The following is a 16,622-nucleotide window of genomic DNA, read 5'->3' on the forward strand; positions in this document are numbered from 1 at the left end:
GCATCCGTGGACATTGCTGCAGCTGGACTGCGGCATCAGTCCCATTCTGAGTGCCCTCTAACCCGAGGGGTCCATCTTCCCTCACTGTTTCCCACAATGTTTGCTCCAATGCACGAGGCTCTCAGTATTACACCATAATGTGGTCTAAGCTGAAGCAGATCAGGGCCCTGCACGTGCTTCCCTGAACGTTTCAAGTCAGCAGCAGGAGGTGACATACATTAACCACAAAATCAAAAAACTCTTCTGATCTTTAGTAGGTTCCTTTTGCTCCTCTCGCTCTTAACATATTTTGAAACATATTTACATACATACATTTACTAGAAGTGTGTCCCATTATTTGTTACTCCCAACGTTTCACCACTTGCCCTTAATTATCACTGTAAACTTTCACGGCCTGTCTGTCACGGGGTCCTCAGTTTTCAAAGCTCCCATGTTGGGCGCCAAAAGTGCGGGTGATTAGTCCAGCTTATCCCCCATCAAGCTGCGTCTGAAATGAGGCGTGCGGGTGAAAGAAAAAAAGATAGAGCCATATACAAAGCATGGGATTGGGAGGACAACAGTCTGATGGACTAAAATATGTTCAGAGCTTGGTTTTTACACTCTTCTTACAAGGGAATGGTTACAAAACAAACATCAGAGAACTTGCTTTAAAAAACATGCCTAACCTCTAATCTATGCAAATGTACTTAGCGAGTCACGCTTTCTAAACATTTGTATAATAAGAGCACTATATTCAAGGATAAGCGCAAGGACATGCAAGGTACAAAAGGATCTTAAGAGGTCATAAATAACTGAGTTATCTCACACTGCTTTTAGCTGCCAGGTCAGAAAGGAATTAGGTATCTTACAATGCTTTTAGTTACAAGGTAAACAGAGGCACAGGGGACTAGTCGCACACCATGAAACACCTGGGCCAGCTTATGGCCTACTACAACCACATCCCCTCCATGCCCTCACTCTCACAAACACGTTGACCAATTATGAACTAAACAGTAGCTAGGAACACCTCAGCCTGAGGACTGCAAACATTGGGAATTCCCCCAAAACATTCTCACTTGGAGGTACTGGGTGTGTTAAGGATTGATCCTCCTTCCTTGCTGGTGGTTTGATGCCCAATAAGCTGAGTGTATTCTGCTGTGCTCTCGCGACCCACTGACTCCTCTGTGTTGCCCATTCACCCACTGGCTTTCACTAAAAGCTCATTGGATTTATTGTGTTGTGGCTCATTGGACTGTCTTTGAAATCAACTGGGTAAACTCTTCCCAAGGATCTGTCCATCTGTCTATCTGCCTATCTGCTTGTCTGTCGGCCTGTGTGTTGAAGATTCTCAGTCACTAGCTTTGCCACTCAAATGGGAATCAATTAATCGGTCGAGTTGAGAACAGAGGGACAGAATTGCCACAAAACCAATCGTGACTGACTGCGATGGGTTTCCCCTCCATAAACCACAGTTATTAATGGGACCAGAATACGAGGCAAGGGTCAGACCACCGTGATTGGAACACATAGAGAGATGGGGCGTGTATGCCAAAGAGCTTACAATGTGGCTCTAGGAATCTGACTGACCCATGCACACCGTGTGTGTGTGTGTGTGTGTGTCTGTTTGTGTGTGTCTGTTTGTGTGTGTGATAGCCCTTGCTAGAAGAGTGATATTGATTTCCATTGAGGACAGGCACACCACCCAGCCATGCCACTGTGGATTATACCACGTGAGTTCTCCGTGTCCTGCCTAACACCGACCCCCCACCCATCTCTTGCCTCCCCAACAAAAACTCAGATTCTTACACACATTTTGGGGTTGGTTTGTTTGTTGGGGATGGGGAAAAAGATCAGGTGTTTTGCTTGTTTGTATATTTTTAAACCGTTTAAAGTTGCACTTCAGCCGCATGTCGTACCATCAATACCGCAATCCTATTGTCATCCTTTTAAATTGTAGAACATTGTTTTCTTCCCTTTAACTGTGATTGATGATGAAGGTGGTGATGATGATGATGATGATGATTTTCCAATCGTGGTAATACTAGACTAGACACAACAGAACATTCTGCAATCAAAACGTTCTCTTCTGTGTCTCTTTCACAAACTTTTGAGATGGTAGAGCCGATCTCATAACTCCCTACTCCCTAAATACAGTTTCAAAAGTACTGGAGAGCCAGATGTGTTTCTATTTTTACACACAGAAGAAATCACCATTCTCAAGTGAATCTCCTTTCAGATGGATTTCCTGGAATGCAAGAGAGATAATTCCTTCAGGACCAGTGAGGATACCAGAAGGGGAGAGGAAAGGTGAGGTGGAAAACAGGAACCAATTTACAAGTATCTACATATAATCTCCTTTCTGGGGGGATGGAGGAAAAAGCGAGGGTGAAAGCAGACATTGGACAGTGTAAGTTATAACAAAATACTAATAATTCTTAAATATTAAAGGTTCATGAGGTAGGGGGAGCGGGGAGGGAGTGGGAAAATGAGGAGCTGATAGCAAGGGCTCAAGCAGAAAGCAAATATTTTGAGAATGATGATGGCAACACTGGTACAGATGTGCTTGACACATCTGATGGATTGAAGGATTTTGATAAGAGTTGTACAAACTTCCAATAATATATATATATATTTTTAAAGAAGGCTTTCCTTTAGACTTGGATGTTCTCTTATCTTCTGGAGGTCTTCCAGGTGTCCTGTCCTTTTCTGCTCACTTCCCAGGGCTGAAGGACCTTTTAATGTGAGGACTGACTTCCTTGGATTTTGCTAGCCCTGCCACCTTGCTGTATCTGATGAGAGTTTTTTTTCCTTTTCCTTTCCATTTTGAAACCCATTGCCATCATTTCCATGATTGAGTTATATGGTTATGTTCCCTGGCGGTTATCCCGAAGCTCGCTTGCGGTAAATGTTAACTGTTAGAAGCAATAATCTTGGGACACTTTTAGGGTTGCACTGCAGAGAAGTCTGTTCTTTGCTCCTAGGTCCAGCATTGTTCTCAGCCTTCATTGTCACCAAATGCGAGCCAAACTGGGTGGGAAATTCAAAATCGCATGTCTAAAAAGCACATGCACACACACAAACAGTGATAGAGTGTAACCTGGGAGGATTATATTGTATCAAAGCAAATCACCTCAGATTTATCCCTAGATTAGTCCCCAGTGCCTTGCCTGTCCTTTACTGTCATTTGGAAAACAATTTTCCTTGGAAACTTCTTGCACATGGCTTCAAAAAAAGTCTCACTTTAGCACAGAGGGAGTTTTAGCCCAGATAAATGTGTGCCAATTCCCCCGCAGTGCTCAAACATTCACACACCCAAGGCCCAGTTTTGAAATAATCGGTGGCTAGAAACACCTCAGCCTGAAGCCTTCTAGACATTGGGAGTTCCCCCCTAAAGATCCCACTTCGAGGAATTGCATGGGTCCATGATTGGTCATCCTTCCATACTGGTGGTTTGCAATCTAATAAGCTGAGTGTGTTCTGCTGTGCTCTCAGAACCCACTGACTCTTACAGTTCACCCATTCACCCACTGGATTTCACTAAAAGCTCTTTTGATTGATTGTGGTGTGGCTCTTTCAGCGGGTACAGCTCTTCCCAAGGATCTGTTGTCCGTGTGTCAGTCTGCCTGTGCCTGCCTGTTTGTCTGCCTGTTTGTTGAAGAATTCTCAGTCAATAGTTAGGCCACTCACATGGGAATCAATCGATCAGTGGAGAGAGAGCAATGGGGCAGAACTGCCATCAACTGATAGCGACTGGCAGCAGCAGGTTTCCACTGGAGTGACCGCAGGTGCTGGTAGGAGCAGACAAGCGCTAATGGGTGTGACCACTGTGATCAGAACAAAAAGTGAGGCGGGGTGCATATGGAGAAGTGGTTACAAGGTGGCTTCAGGAACCACTGACCCACCCAAGGAGTCATGAGAACACGCATGACCACCCTGTGTGTGTTTGTGTGCGTGTGATAGATTTTCCTTGAGGAGTGATGATCGATTTCCATTTAAGGCAGGCACACCACCCAGGGAAGCCACTGCGGACTTTGTCACCTGGATTCTCCCTACCCTACCTAATACCCAGCCATCACCTATCCACCCCACAAAGCAATCCAATTCTTACACAAACTTTTTGAATTTTTTGTTTTTTGAGGGTGGCGGAGAAAATCAAGTTTTTGTCTTTTTAACTTTTGTTTTGTTTTGCTTTTTTGACCATTTAAACTTTCACTTTAGCTGCTTGTCATATCCTTCATACCGCCATTTATTTTCATCCTTTTTGATTCTAGAATAGTTTCTTCTTCCCTGGAGCTGAGGTTGATGATGATGATGATGAATTTCTAATCGTGGCAATGCTAGACATGACACACAAAAAACTGTGCAATCGCAACGCTCTGTCTCTTTGGCAATGTCTTCAGACAGAAGAGCCGATCTCATAACTCCCCACTCCCTAAAAACAGTTTTTAAAGTACTTGAGAGTCAGTCGTAGTCTATTTTTATGGACAGAGGAAATCACCATTCTCAGATGAATCTCCTTGCAGATGGTTTCCGGGAATCCAGGAGAGATGATCCCTTCAGGACCAGTGCTGATGCCCAGAGGGTAGAGTGACGGAGGAATGGAAAGGGGGAGCCTATCTACAAGGATCTACATATAACCTCCTCCCTGGGGGGATGGACTACAGAAATCTTGGTGAAGGGTGACATCGGACAATGTAAAATATGACCAAATATTAATAATTTTAAATTTTCAAGGGTTCATTAGGAGAGCTGTGGAGGGAGTGAGGGGAAAGTGAGGACCTGATACTAAGGGATCAAGCAGAAAGCAAATGTTTTGAGAATGGTGATGGCAACACATGTACAAATGTGCTTGGCATAGATGGATAGATGAATGGATTTTGATAAGAGTTGTGTGAGCCTCCAATAAAATGATTTTTTAAAATTTTAGACGGCTTTCCTTTCGACTTGGATGTGCTCTTATCTACCGGAGGTCTTCCAGGTGTCTTGTCCTTTTCTGCTCACTCCCCAGGGCCAAGGGACTTTTGTGTGAGGACTGACTTCCTCAGACCTGCCTGCACAGTCACCTTGCAGAATCTAATCAGCAATTTTTCCTTTTTCTTTTCTTTTCATTTCTTTTCTGAAACACATTGCCATCATGTTCCTGATTGAGTTATTTGATTAAGCTCGCTGGCGGTAATCCCGATGTAGCTCGGGGTAAATGTTAACTGACAAAATCTGTAATCCCGAGGCAAACTTGGAGTTGCACTGCCTAGAAGCATCTTAACTGCTCTCTAGTCCAGTGGTGTTCTCTGCCTGCAGTGTCACCACACAGGGGCGGAACTGGGCAGGAAATTAAAAACTGCAAATCTAAAGGACACGCACACACACAAACAGGCGCGCGCACACGCCCACAAACACTTATACAGTGTAACTTGTGGGGATTGTATCATTATACAGTGTAACTTGTATCCATTGTATCAAAGCATAAAACCTCAGACTTCTCCCTAGATAAATCTCCAGTGCCCTGCATGCCCTTTTACTGACATTTTGAAAAATTTTCAAGGAATTTTTTTGTCTATGGCATCAAAAACACTCACTTTAGCAGAGGAGGAGTTTTAGACCAAATATATACGTGCCACATCCCCTGAGGGTGCATACGCAGAAGGGCTTACAAGGTGGCTCCAGGAACCTCTGACTGATCCAAGCAGTCAGGAGAGGAGGCATGACCACCGTGTGTGTGTGTGTGTGTGTGTGTGTGTGTGTGTGTACGAGGAGTGATGATTGATTTCCAATCATGGCAGGCACAGCACACACGAAAGCCACTGAGGACTATGCCACTGGGTTCTCCCTATTCTACCTAACATCCACCCTCCCAAATTGCAATGCAATGCAATTTTTATACAAACTTTTGGTTTGTTTGTTTGTTGTGGGTGGGGGGAAAGATCAGATGGGTTCTTTTTTTTTGTTTTGTGTTGCTTTTTTGAAACGTTTAAACTTGCACTTCAGCCCGATGTCATACCATTCATACAGCCATTTATTTTCACCCGTTTTGATTCTAGAACATTTTCTTCTTTCCTGTACCTGTGACCGATGATGATGGTGGTGGTGGTGATGATGATGATGATTTTCTAATCGTGCCAATACTTGACTTGACACACAAATCATGAAATCACAACTTTCTTTTCTGTGTCTCTTTGCCAACCTTTTGATATGGAAGAGCCGAACTCATAAACTCCTATTCCCTATAATCAGTTTTAAAAGTACTCCAGAGCCACATGTGTGTCAATTTTTAAACATAGATGAAATCACCATTCTTGGATGAATCTCCTTTCAGATGGCTTTCCGGGAATCCAGGAGAGATGGTCCCTTCAGGACCAGTGGTGATACCGGGAGAGTGGAAGGAGGGTGGGATGGAAATGGGAACTTATTTACAAGGTTCTACATATAACTCCATCCCTGGGGAGATAGACTACAGAAAAGAGGGGAAAGTGAGACATCAGATAGAGTAAGACATGTAAAAGTACTAATAATTTTAAATTATCAAGGGTTCATGAGGAAGGGGCAGTGGGGAAGGAGGGGGGGAATGAGGACCTGATACCAAGGGCTCAAGCAGAACGCAAAAGTTTTGAGAATGAGGATGGCAACACATATACATATGTGCTTGATACAATGGTTTGGTGAATGGATGGATGGATGGATGGATGGATGGATGGATGGAAGAATAGATGCGTGTATGGAATTTGTTAAGGGTTGTGTGAGCGTCCAATAAAAGGATTAAAAAACAGATGGCTTTTTTTTGGACTTGGCCATGCTCTTATCCGTAGGCACCTTCCAAAAGTCCTGTCTTTATTGTGCTCACTTCCCTGGGCTCAAGGGTCTTTTGTGTGAGGAGTGACTTCCTGGGACCTTGCTTGCCCTGCCACCTTGCTGAAATTTATCAGCAGTTGTTTTGCATTCCCTTTTCTTTATTGAAATACATAGCCATTGTGTTTGTGATTGTGTTACATTGTTAAACTCCCTGGGGGTAATCCCGAGGGTGCCTCAGGGTAAATGTTAACTGTCAGAAGCAGTAATCCGGACCAACACTCGGGATTACTTAACTGCTCCCTGGTCCAGCGGTTTTCTCTCCGTGCAGTGTTGCTGCACGGAAGCAGAATTGGGTGGGATGTCCAAACTCACACACACACACACATGGACGCACACACACACATATACACACACAAACACACACACACACACACACACACACACACACACACTTACATTGATGAGGGTAACCTGTGATGATTACATTATTTCAAAACAAATCACCAATGACTTGCCCTAGATCAGTCTCCAGGGCTCTTCCTTACCTTTTACTGTTATTTGGCAAAGTTTTTGCCTAGAAACTTTTTGCCCATGGCATCCAAAAATCCTCACTTTAGCACAAACGGAGTTTTAAACCAGATAAATGTGCAGCACATCCCCTGCCGCGTGCACAACCACCCCCCCTACACACACCCCGACCTGTTTTGAAATAAACATTGGCTTGGAACACTTCATCCTGAGGACTGCACGCAGTGGGAATTCCCCCAGAATGTTCCCACTTGGAGGAACTGCTCATGTCAAGGATTGATGATCCTTTCCTGCTAGCCGTTTGACGCCTAATAAGCTGAGTGTGTTCTACTGTGCTCTTGTGACCCACTGACTCTTCCAGTTCACCCATTCACCCAATGGCTTTCACTAAAATCTCACTTGATTGATTGCGGTGTGGCTCTTTGGACTGTCTGTGAAACCAACCACGTACAACTCTTCCGAAGGAGGTGTCTGTCTGCATGCATGTTGAAGAATTCTCAGTCACTAGCTAGGCCAGTCAAATGTAAATCAATGGATCGGCGGAGAGACAGCAAAGTCAGAGAATTGCCACCAAACTGATCGTGACTGGCGGAGGCAGGTTTCCACTCAAGAGATCACAGTTGCGGGTGGGATCAGAGAAGCGGGCACGGGTCTGACCACTGTAAATGGAACACATAGAGAGATGGGATTCATGCACAGAAGAGCTTCCAAGGTGTCTCCAGGAAATTCGGACTGACCCAAGCAGTCAGGAGATAATGCATGACCCTCTGTTTGTGTGTGTGGATGTGGGTGTGGGTGAGTGGGAGAGAAGAGAGAGAACCAGAGAGAGAGTGACTGCCATCTAGCTGGGCAAAGGCTTAGACCTTTGCCAATCTACCCCCTTATCCAGTCGTCAGAGCCACAGAGGCAAATCCACTGAAAAGTGCATGTTGGTCTTCCACCGTCCACGCAGTGCTCCGAATGGAAGCTCAAATGGAATCCATTCATTCACACGGAGACTCAAGCATAGATCTGGGGTTTTCACAGTCCCCAGAGTGTGTGAAACACAACCTACAAGACCATGTGTGTGAACCAACTGTCAATGTTCATCTGTTAAGTAGTCTGAGAGGGTGGGGCTTCCCTGTAGGGTACCTTCACTTTCCTGGTTTGGAGGTGCATCCCAGTCACGTCTACGAAGTCAATGTCGCTCCCCACCGTGTCCCCACCTCCACCACCACCACACCACCACACCACCACCTCCACACACCATAACAATGCCAGTCTTAAGGCACTTCACAGCACAAGGTTGCTACGCTACTACATGAACTCCCAGGGCAACTGCTTGATGACTACATGCCTGAGTGTGGTCAGCTATCAAAAGCATTCAGACCTGCTTACTGCCCCACCCTAAGTAGGCTCCACACCCTTTCCATCAGGCACATAGATTAAGCCCTGTACAAGAATTCAAACACAGCTAAGGTCAAGCCAGCTCAGAGACCAAGCTTAGGTTGTCATCTGGACTCTAGGGGTGGGCTTTCCTGTCACACGTGTGCAGCAAGAGATACATGATGTTCTCTGAACTTGAGGCTCTTGAGAGTGAAGGGATGGCCTTTAGCCTGTTAATCAGCTTGCAGCTCGATGACCTCAATTGGTGGGGCCGGGGACATGAAGAAGCTCAGTGGACACCTGACCAAGTCTATGTAGGGTTTTACTCTCTTGGGGGGAGGAAATTACAAATGATCTCCAAGGGGTCCTAAAGGGCTTCTTTGGTCCCTTTGGGTCTTTGCAAATGTATTCCATGGTTTATGAATGGTTTTGGGGGGTTTCAGATTTTGTATGTACTCTATGTATAAATGATCTATGATGTATAAATTATAAACGTATTATACATTAATCGTTTACATAGAATCACTTATATAATATATAAATATACATAGATATCTACTCCTTCAGGTGCCTTTTTTAGGGTATCATTGTGTTGCTGTTGTTTCTTACTGATTTCAGTGTGTTTATTATTTTCCTGGTTGTGGGGCATTAAAGGTGGTTTTACATACGTTTCGTGTTTTCTTTAATTTTTTTTAAGCGTATAAGGTATGATTGGTGCTTTTCAGAGGGTTTTAGTGAGTCTTCCGGGCCTTCGGGGCGTTTTACAAGTCTCTTAGGTACTCCTGATAGAGCTCCTCGCTGATGGGGAATTGCAGTGGTGGCTCCCATTGCAGGCCTGCTTCCTGCTGATTCACCAATGGCTGGGCATTCTGCTGAATTTCCAGGTCGTCGAGGAGTTGGTCCAAGAAGCTGGTGCCTTGTGGAGAGGCTTGGGCAAGCAGTGGAGAGTTTTCCTGCAGCAGTGTGGCCTGCTGGTTGTGCAGGTGTGTCTCCCCAGTCAGCTGCCGCTGGGCACTCACGCTCAGGGCCAGGCCAGGCCACCATCCCACTGGGGCTGGTGTGTGTGCAGGAGCCGGGCTCTGCCAGAACAGGTTTGGATGCTCCCACAACGAAGTGTCTTTCCACTGCGCGGCATCCGAAAGAATGTCGTGTTGTTTGGGACCTTGGTTTCCGCAGCTGGAAAGGTCCAAGTAGTGTGTCCTTGTCTCCGGAGGCCTTGCCGCCTGGGTGAACTCCTGTGGCATTTGCCCCTGATGGGGCACCGGGCCCACAGAGGCTTGGCCTCCCATGACGCAAGCTAACGGATTGCTGTCTCCATCACCTCGGCCGCCGCCCCCGAAGCCCAGGGAGGGCGGTCTCTGGGCATCTAGGGGTGTGCTTTGCTCCAGTGGCTGCAGAAGCGGACATGGGAAGACCGGGCTGGAGCTGCATCGCTGGAGCCCGCGGTGATCCAGCCGCACCCTGGTGTGCGGTGGGTGTCGGGCCCTTCTGTTCTGGAACCACGTGTCAATCCGCGCTTCCGGAAGGCCTGTGTGGCGTGCCAGCTCTTGCCTGTCTTTCACGCCAGGGAATGGCTGCTTCTGGAATGCTTGCACCAGGTGGGCTCTTTGATCTTTGCTGATGACAGTCCTCTTGCGTCTGTCTGCCTTCGGCGCTTTGGCTGCAGAAGTGGTGCGAGGCGGCACGGAGCTCAGTCGGCTCCTCCTGAGCTGTCGACTTCTGCGATTTTTGAACCACAGGAAGATTCTGTCCTCGGCCACGTCGAAGGCTCTGGCAAGTTCTTCTCTGGCCGTGAAGCCTGGATACGGGTCTCGAGCAAATGAGGCTTCTAAGATGTCAGATTGAGAAGCGGTCCAGACAGTCCTCTTTCTTCGGTCTTGGGTACGCTGAGAACGGGCAGGAGGGCCTTTCGACGCCATGCTGCGGATGGAGGAGCAGTTCTGGGGGAGAAGAGAGGGCTGTGGGCTCCGACAGGCCAGCGGAACTTGAGCTCTTCGGAGGAGAGTGCCAGCCGCCGCTCTTACATAGCTTTCCCTTCGAGCACCTGATTCGATATACAAGATGTGATTGGCGACAGGAATGAGCACAGCCAATAGGGATGAGGCACGTGTTTGCAACTGTCTGGCGAGCGCCATAGAGCATTCACCTCCTCCTCCTTCTGCATAGTTCTGGTTTCTGGTTTCATTTCTCAAAGATATCCCTTTTATTAAAAAATGTATCCCTTTTATTTTTAAATTAAAACTGTTTATGTTTCGAAGTAATATTTAAAAACCCGGGGGACTGCGCCTTTCCGAAGCGCACAACGTGACCGTGTGGGTGTGCGTGCCTGTGTGTGGCGCTGGGTGTGTGCTTGCGCGCACATACGTGCCCGAAAAGGATAGTTGCATCATGCACCGGCAGGGCCTGACCCAGGGACACACTGGCTGAGGTGGTTTACCAAAACACAGCCAAAACCTATGTTCGGATGGACGTGCTGATACTACAAACTGAGAAGCAACAGCGGAATGAGACGACAAGTCCAGCTAGTCAGCAGGACACCCAGGCTGACAAAAGTTCCCAAGGACCCTCCCCAAGTGAGAAATGATTGGAATTGCTCACGAGATGTCAGTTGCCCACGGGCCCTACACTTGCTTGCAAGACGCCCTGATCTTCATTGCAAGGAGCTGAAGCCCCCGTGGTGGTTGGAGTCCACTGAAGGAATGCTACCTATTGTGAGGCAACTTGACGTCCACTGATGCAAAGCTACCTATTTTGAGGCAACTCGTGTCTTGGTTCAGAAAGACCATTGGGAGTTTGATTTATGGGAACTTAGTGGAAAAGAAAACAATAAATGAAAGCCCAGAGGAACAATTTAAGAAGGAACAGAAAGGACAGCCAAAGTCTGTCAAGTCATTTTGGTGTTTGGTAATGAAATGCATGAATGCTTTATTGATTTCATAGTTCGAACAATATGCCCTAGTGTGATAAAGTGTGCTCACTTATGGTTAGAAGGTTTGTGTTTTTCACACTTGTGTTTGGGACAGTTTTCCTTTCAAGATGTGCTAATTTTTAACCAGGACTCCTGATGTGCATCTGATGGAGAGTAAAGAAATGTGATTATGTAACTTGTCATGGTCTTGAGAATTTCCTGATGTATGACCTCAAGCCGTAAGATTTAAGCAAAGGAAAAGCATCTATAATTTGAAGCTTTGCATGAATAAAATTGGAAGTGTCACCCGCAACCTTTGAGAGTGTGGTTTCTGTCTCTCACTCGCCGACGCTGTGACCCACCTTGAGGCATCCGTGGACATTGCTGCAGCTGGACTGCGGCATCAGTCCCATTCTGAGTGCCCTCCAACCCGAGGGGTCCATCTTCCCTCACTGTTTCCCACAATGTTTGCTCCAATGCACGAGGCTCTCAGTATTACACCATAATGTGGTCTAAGCTGAAGCAGATCAGGGCCCTGCACGTGCTTCCCTGAACGTTTCAAGTCAGCAGCAGGAGGTGACATACATTAACCACAAAATCAAAAAACTCTTCTGATCTTTAGTAGGTTCCTTTTGCTCCTCTCGCTCTTAACATATTTTGAAACATATTTACATACATACATTTACTAGAAGTGTGTCCCATTATTTGTTACTCCCAACGTTTCACCACTTGCCCTTAATTATCACTGTAAACTTTCACGGCCTGTCTGTCACGGGGTCCTCAGTTTTCAAAGCTCCCATGTTGGGCGCCAAAAGTGCGGGTGATTAGTCCAGCTTATCCCCCATCAAGCTGCGTCTGAAATGAGGCGTGCGGGTGAAAGAAAAAAAGATAGAGCCATATACAAAGCATGGGATTGGGAGGACAACAGTCTGATGGACTAAAATATGTTCAGAGCTTGGTTTTTACACTCTTCTTACAAGGGAATGGTTACAAAACAAACATCAGAGAACTTGCTTTAAAAAACATGCCTAACCTCTAATCTATGCAAATGTACTTAGCGAGTCACGCTTTCTAAACATTTGTATAATAAGAGCACTATATTCAAGGATAAGCGCAAGGACATGCAAGGTACAAAAGGATCTTAAGAGGTCATAAATAACTGAGTTATCTCACACTGCTTTTAGCTGCCAGGTCAGAAAGGAATTAGGTATCTTACAATGCTTTTAGTTACAAGGTAAACAGAGGCACAGGGGACTAGTCGCACACCATGAAACACCTGGGCCAGCTTATGGCCTACTACAACCACATCCCCTCCATGCCCTCACTCTCACAAACACGTTGACCAATTATGAACTAAACAGTAGCTAGGAACACCTCAGCCTGAGGACTGCAAACATTGGGAATTCCCCCAAAACATTCTCACTTGGAGGTACTGGGTGTGTTAAGGATTGATCCTCCTTCCCTGCTGGTGGTTTGATGCCCAATAAGCTGAGTGTATTCTGCTGTGCTCTCGCGACCCACTGACTCCTCTGTGTTGCCCATTCACCCGCTGGCTTTCACTAAAAGCTCATTGGATTTATTGTGTTGTGGCTCATTGGACTGTCTTTGAAATCAACTGGGTAAACTCTTCCCAAGGATCTGTCCATCTGTCCATCTGCCTCTCTGCCTGTGTTTCGGCCTGTCTGTTGAAGATTCTCAGTCACTAGCTAGGCCGCTCAAATGGGAATCAATTAATTGGTGGAGTTGAGAACAAAGGGACAGAATTTCCAGGAACCTGATCATGATTGGCTGTGATGGTTTCCCCTCCAACAATCACAGTTTTCAGTGGGACCAGAGTAGCAGGCAGGGGTCAGATCACCGTGATTGGAACACATAGAGAGTTGGGGCACATATGCCAAAGAGCTTACAATGTGGCACCAAAAATCTGACTGACCCAAACAGTCAGCAGATAACCCAGGCACACCGTCTTTGTGTGTGCGTGCGTGTGTGTGTGTGTGTGTGTGTGTGTGTGTGTGAGTGATAGCTCTTGCTTGAGGAGTGATATCAATTTCCATTGAGGACAGGCACACCACCCAGCCATGCCACTGTGGATTATACCACATGAATTCTCCGTGTCCTGCCTAACACCGACCCCCCACAAGCCATCTCTTGCGTCCCGCACAAACACTCAAATTCTTACACACATTTTTGGGTTTGTTTGTTTGTTGGGGATGGGGAAAAAGATCAGGTGTTTTGCTTGTTTGTACTTTTTAAAAACCGTTTAAATTTGCATTTTAGCCACATGTCATACCATCAATACCGCCATGCTATTGTCATCCTTAAATTTGAGAACATTTTTTCTTCCCTTTAACTGTGATTGATGATGAAGGTGATGGTGATTATGATGATTATTTTCCAATCGTGGCAATACTTGACTAGACACAGCAGAACATTCTGCAATCAAAACGTTCTCTTCTGTGTTTCTTTGACAAACTTTTGAGACGGAAGAGCCGATCTGCTAACTCCCTATTCCCTAAATACAGTTTTAAAAGAACTCAAGAGTCAGATGTGTGTCTATTTTTACAGACAGAAGAAATCACCATTCTCAGGGAATCTCCTTTCAGATGGATTTCCTGGAATCCAAGAGAGATAATTCCTTCAGGACCAGTGAGGATACCAGAAGGGTAGAGGAAGGGTGAGGTGGAAAACGGGAACCAATTTAAAAATATCTACATATAATCTCCTTTCTGGGGAGATGGAGAAGAAAAAGAGTGTGAAAGGAGACATTGGACAGTGTAAGTTATAACAAAATACTAATAAGTTTTAAATATCAAGGGTTTATGAGGTAGGGGGGCTGGGAGGAAGGGGGAAAGTGAGGATCTGATTGATAGGGCTCAAGCAGAAAGCAAATGTTTTGAGAATGATAATGGCAACACATATACATATGTGCTTGATACAATGGATGGATGAGTTGATGGATGGATGGATGGATGGATGGAAGAATAGATGCGTGGATGGAATTTGATAAGAGTTGTGTGAGCCTCCAATAAAAGGATTTAAAAAAGAGATGGCTTTCCTTTGGACGTGTACATGCTCTTATCCGTAGGCATCTTCCAAGTCTCCTGTCATTTTTCTGTTCACTTCCCTGGGCTCAAGGGACTTTTGTGTGAGGCGTGACTTCCTGGGACCTTGCCTGCCCTGCCACCTTGCTGAAGTTTATCAGCATTTGTTTTTCATTCCCTTTTCTTTATTGAAACCCACATCCAATTTGTTTGTGATTGTGTTATGTTGTTAAGCTCCCTGGCGGTAACTCGAGGACGCATCAGGGTAAATGTTAACTGTCAGAAGAAGTAATCCGGATCCACACTCAGGATTACTTAACTGCTCCCTGGTCCAGCAGTTTTCTCTTCGTGCACTGTTGCTGTACGGAAGCAGAATTGGGTGGGACATCCAAAACACACACACACACACACACACACACACACACACACACACACACAGACATTGATGAGGGTAACATTTGAGGATTACATTATTTCAAATCAAATCACCACTGGCCTGAACTAGATCAGTCTCCAGGGCTCTTCCTTGCCTTTTACTGTCATTTGGCAAAGTTTCCGCTGGAAACTTTTGGCCCATGGCATCAAAAAAGCCTCACTTTAGCACAAATGATGTTTTAAACCAGATAAATGTGCACCACAACCCCTGCTGCGTGCACAACCACCACCCCCTACACACACCCCAACCTGTTTTGAAATAAACATTGGCTTGAAACACTTCATTCTGAGGACTACACACAGTGGGAATTTCCCCAGTATGTTCCCACGTTGAGAAACTGCTTGTGTCAAGGATTTATGATCATTTCCTGCTAGCCGTTTGATGCCTAATAAGCTGAGCGTGTTCTGCTGTGCTCTTATGACCCACTGACTCTTCCAGTTCACCCATTCACCCAATGGCTTTCACTAAAATCTCACTTGATTGATTGCGGTGTGGCTCTTTGGACTGTCTGTGAAACCAACCACGTACAACTCTTCCGAAGGAGGTGTCTGTCTGCCTGCATGTTGGAGAATTCTCACTCACTAGCTAGGCCAGTCAAATGGAAATCAATGGATCGGCAGAGAGACAGCAAAGTCAGAGAATTGCCACCAAACTGATCCTGACTGGAGGAGGCAGGTTTCCACTCAAGAGATGACAGTTGCGGATGAGATCAGAGAAGCGGGCCCCGGTCTGACCAATGTGAGTGGAACACCAAGAGAGATGGGACCCATGCACAGAAGAGCTTCCAAGGTAGCTCCAGAAAACTCTGTCTGTCCCAAGCAGTCTAGAGATAATGCATGACTCCTCTGTGTGTGTGTATGTGTGTGTGTGTGTGTGTGTGTGTGAGAGAGAGAGAGAGAGAGAGACTGCCATCTATCTAGACAAAGCATTAGACCTTTGCCAATCTACCCCCTTATCCAGTCGTCAGAGCCAAATCCACTGAAAACTGCATGTTGGTTTTCCACCGTCCACACATTGCTCAGAATGGAAGTTCAAATGGATTCCATTCATTCACACGGAGACTCAAGCATAGATCTGGGGTTTTCACAGTCACCAGAGTGTGTGAAGCACAACCTTCAAGACCGTGTGTGTGATCCAACTGTCAGTGTTCATCCGTTAAGTAGTCTGGGAGGCTGGGGCTCACCTGGAGGGGAATTTCACTTTCCTGGTTTGGAGGTGTATCCCAGTCACAGTCTACGAAGTCAATGTCGCTCCCCACCGTGTCCCAACAAACAACACCACACCACCACCACGCACCATAAAAAAGCCAGGCTTAAGGCACTTCACAGCACAAGGTTGCTACGCTACTACATGAACTCCCAGGGCAACTGCTTGATGGCTACATGCCTGAGTGTGGTCAGCTATCAAAAGCATTCAGACCAATTTCCTGCCCCACCCTAAGTAGGCTCCACACCCTTTCAATCAGGCACATAGATTAAGCCCTGTACAAGAATTCAAAGACAACTAAGGTCAAGCCAGCTCAGAGACCAAGCTTAGGTTGTCATCTGGACTCTAGGGGTGGGCTTTCCTGTCACACGTG

This window comes from Tenrec ecaudatus, chromosome 15, assembly GCF_050624435.1.
Source record: "Tenrec ecaudatus isolate mTenEca1 chromosome 15, mTenEca1.hap1, whole genome shotgun sequence".
Classification (NCBI taxonomy): Eukaryota; Metazoa; Chordata; class Mammalia; order Afrosoricida; family Tenrecidae; genus Tenrec; species Tenrec ecaudatus.